This window comes from Odocoileus virginianus, chromosome 15 (genome assembly GCF_023699985.2).
Source record: "Odocoileus virginianus isolate 20LAN1187 ecotype Illinois chromosome 15, Ovbor_1.2, whole genome shotgun sequence".
Lineage (NCBI taxonomy): Eukaryota > Metazoa > Chordata > Mammalia > Artiodactyla > Cervidae > Odocoileus > Odocoileus virginianus.
The window spans coordinates 53690326-53695007 of NC_069688.1; positions in this window are offsets into that span (position 1 = coordinate 53690326).

Here is a 4682-nt window from a genome sequence, read left to right on the forward strand (position 1 = left end):
AGCGGTCAGCCTTCTGCAGGGAAGTCTGAGAGCTTGGGGGCTGGACCCGGCATAGATAGCAGAAAGTGTTTTATTTTTTTTATTTTTTATTTTTTTCCATTTATTTTTATTAGTTGGAGGCTAATTACTTTACATCATTACAGTAGTTTTTGTCATACATTGAAATGAATTAGCCATGGATTTACATGTATTCCCCATCCCGGTCCCCCCTCCCACCTCCCTCTCCACCCCGATCCCTCTGGGTCTTCCCAGTGCACCAGGCCCTGAGCACTTGTCTCATGCACCCAACCTGGGCTGGTGATCTGTTTCACCCTAGATAATATACATGTTTCGATGCTGTTCTCTTGAAACATCCCACCCTCGGCCTTCTCCCATAGAGTCCACAAGTCTGTTCTATACATCTGAGTCTCTTTTTCTGTTTTGCATATAGGGTTATCGTTACCATCTTTCTGAATTCCATATATATGTGTTAGTATACTGTAATGGTCTTTATCTTTCTGGCTTACTTCACTCTGTATAATGGGCTCCAGTTTCATCCATCTCATTAGAACTGATTCAAATGAATTCTTTTTAATGGCTGAGTAATATTCCATGGTGTATATGTACCACAGCTCCCTCATCCATTCGTCTGCTGATGGGCATCTAGGTTGCTTCCATGTCCTGGCTATTATAAACAGTGCTGCGATGAACATTGGGGTGCACGTGTCTCTTTCAGATCTGGTTTCCTTGGTGTGTATACCCAGAAGTGGGATTGCTGGGTCATGTGGCAGTTCTATTTCCAGCTTTTTAAGAAATCTCCACACTGTTTTCCATAGTGGCTGTACTAATTTGCATTCCCACCAACAGTGTAAGAGGTTTCCCTTTTCTCCACACCCTCTCCAGCATTTATTGCTTGTAGACTTTTGGATAGCAGCCATCCTGACTGGCGTGTAATGGTACCTCATTGTGGTTTTGATTTGCATTCTCTGATAATGAGTGATGTTGAGCATCTTAGCTTCTCCACCCCCACTTCTGGGGAATTAGTTTCATTCCCTCAATATTGTCACTGAAATACCTTGAACTTTACCCCTGACCCAATTCAGGCGAATGAGTCCTTTCCCTGGAATTTGGGGGTCTGGACTGTGGAGGATTCAGGCTAGCTGTAGTGGAAACTTTCAGAGGCAAAACTAGAGAAGAGTTTCCCACCCAGAGGAGAAGATGTACGGCAAGAAAGAAAAAAATAAACCTAACACTCAGAGGTGTGATAAAGAGGAGAGAAAAGGAGAGAGGAGAGGGAAGTGAGACAAAGAGAAAGAAAGTGGTTAAGTCCTGTGCGCCAGACGTTTCTGAGGTTCACTGTACTTTTATCCTCCCGCATCTTGGTCGCTCAACCCTTCCTTGGGTTTTGTGAAATACCCTACTGTCATTCCAAAGGGATGATCTCGTATTGAAATTAGAATTGTGTCTTTGTCACTTTCAGTTAAAAGGATTCTAACTGGTATGAACAGTCTGTAGTGACAGCTCCATCTGTAGAGGTGTTTAAAGAGAAGCAGGGCTACCATCACCTGCCAAGAACACTATGAAGTGATTGGGAGTAAAACTGAAATAAGATTGGTATTGAGTGGGTAATTTTTGAAGCTGGGTCATGGGTTTATTATCTTATTATCTCCACTTTTCTTCTCATTTAACATTTTTCATTTTAAAGAGGAGGAAAAGTGATGTGGAGAGAATTCCAGCACTGAGGAAATATGAACTAAATAAGTGGTTCTCAAACACATCAGACTCCTTGGACTTAATTTCAATGATAAGAATCTGAAACTTTACTCCTGGAAATGTTGGCTCAATCTGTTAGGATAAGGCTCAGGACTCTAGACGTTTTCAAAATTCTGCAGATTGTTCTGACCATCATCCAGGTAAAATTATTGTTGGATTAGCCATGTTAGCTCAGTGGGTAAAGAATCTGCCTGCAATGCAGGAGACCTCAGTTTGATTCCTGGGTTGGGAAGATCCTCTGGAGAAGGGAAAGGCTACCCACTCCAGTATTCTGGCCTGGAGAATCCCATGGACTGTATCAGTCAACAGGGTGGCAAAGAGTCGGACACGAGTGAGCAACTTTCACTTTCACTTTCAGGCATTTAAGGCAGCTTCCAAACCTAAGATCCATAGGCTCAAGGAGAATAAAGGCAGGAAGTGACCAACACCCTCAATTTTAAAATGTGAAAACTGAGATCCCAAAAGGTCAAGTGATTAAAGATTACAAGGACTGGTAAGCAGCAGTGGGGAAAAGTCTAAATACCCAGGCAATCCCTGTATTCTGTCCTGCTCTTGTCGATTTCATAAAATTGTGAAAGCCTTCTTGATAAACAAGGAGACGCAAAGCAAGCCGATTCTGGATCCTGAACGTTTAGTTAAAATCCTGGCTCTGCTGCCCATGGAGCTCTGAGTGCCCTGGTTTCCTCATCCATTTCGTGGATGGTTGCTGTAAATTAAATGAGTCAGTATATGTCTATCACTTACAATAATGCTAATAATGCTTAAAATAATGGTAGTAAACAAGTGTTGGCTACCATTGTAGCTATTACTTGCGTCAGCTTAGGGAGGAAATTCTCACTGAAGACATTTGAGAAGGTTTTAGATGGTTATTCATTGTTGACAACTCAGAGCAGGAGCGGATTATTTTCAGCCCACACCCAGTGTCTGGCTTATTGCTTCATGTCATCTTGTTCAGTGTAAGAGTTCAGGCTGCAAAGCCTGAGTCATACCTTCAGCCCTGGTGGGCCACGCCGGCCACCTTGGCCAGAGAGAAGAGGAGACAGAGTGCTCATGCCACAGTCACAGAGACATGATTAATCCCTTTATTCCAGAAGGACTCCTGCTTTATTTGTGGTTTTTATTTCCCATGTATCCAGTCATCAAGCCAATAAATAAAAATTCCTAACTTTAATGAAAGCAAATCAACAACAAAACAGCTGAGATAGGGTGGTTTCTAAGGCAACTGTTAGGTATTGTAAAATTAGACATTGGTAAATTTCTAAAGAGTAAAAGCAGGAAAGCAAGTGTGAGCTCCAGGCAAGCAGAGTTTCAGTCTGCTTCTTCCACTGCCAAGCCGGCAGCCAGTGCAGTTTGCCACGTGGTTGGGGGTCAGTAAATATGCGTTAAAGGGATTGATCTTTTAGGCAATGGCTCCTACATGGTGAAGGCAGTTGAGACAATTTCCGGTTCCAAGTGTCAATCTGCAACTTTAGTTGTTCTGTAAAACTAGAGATCATTTCATGAATATTTAAAAAAGAAAATTTGATGTTAAACATAAAGAAAGGTTAGCTATTTCCTGTGACCTCAAGGGCTATTTCTAAATAACGGGAAAAGAATTGCAGGGACAACCACAGAGAAAAGGAAACCATGGGAAAAGCTCTGCCTGCCACACATTGCTTGCTCTTCATTGTTCGATGGGCTCTGTTTCATACATGTATATATCATTTTATATACATTATAGTATCTATAATTTATTTTTTAATTGGAGGGAAATTGCTTTACAATGCTGTGTTGGTTTCTGCCACACAACAATGCGACTCAGCTATAATTATACACGTATCACTCCCTTCCTGACCTCCCTGCCCTCCTCTCCTCCCACCCCCTAGATCGTCACAGGGCACCCAGCTGGGCTCCCAGTGTTACACAGTAACTTATCACCAGCTATCTATTTTAAATATGGTAGTGTATATATGTCGATGATACTTCCTCTGTTCGTCCCACTCTTTCTTTCCCCTACCGTGTCCACAGGTCCATGTTCTATATTTGCATCTCTATCCTTTCCCTGTGAATAGGTTCCTCAATACCATATTTCTAGATTCTATATGTGTTAGTCACTCAGTTTTGTCCGAACTTCATGACCCCATGGACTGTAGCCTGCCAGGCTGTTCTGTCCATGGAATTCTTCAGGAAAAAATACTGGAGTGGGTTGCCATTCCCTTCTCCAGAGGATCTTCCTGACCCAAGGACCCAACTCGGATCTTCTGCATTGCAGGCAGATTCTTTATGGTCTGAGCCACCAGGGAAGTCTTGTATGGGTTAACAGAGTATATTTGTTTTTCCCCGTCTGACGTACTTTACTCTGTATAACAGGCTCTATGGTCATCCATCTCACTAGAACTGACTCAAATTCCTTCTTTTTTATGGCTGAGTAATATTTCATTGCATATATGTACCATGACTTCCCTGGTGACTCAGATGGTAAAGCATCTGCCTGCAGTTCAGGAGACTGATGTTCGATCCCTGGGTTGGGAAGATCCTCTGGAGAAAGAAATGGCAACCCACTCCAGTGCTCTTGCCTGGAAAATCCCATGGATGGAGGAGCCTGGTAGGCTACAGTCCATGGGGTCACAAAGAGTCGCACATGACTAAGTCACTTCACTTTCTATGTACCATACCTTCTTTATCCATTCATCTATTGATGGACATCTAGGTTGCTTCCATGTCCTCAGTTCAGTTCAGTTCAGCTGCTCAGTCGTGTCTGACTCTTTGTGACCCCACGGACTGCAGCATGTCAGGCTTCCCTGTCCATCATCAACTGCCAGAGTTTACTCAGACTCATGTCCATTGAGTCAGTGATGCCATCCAACCATCTTATCCTCTGATGTCCCCTTCTCCTCCCACCTTCAATCTTTCCCAGCCTCAGGGTCTTTTCAAATGAGTCAGCTCTTCAC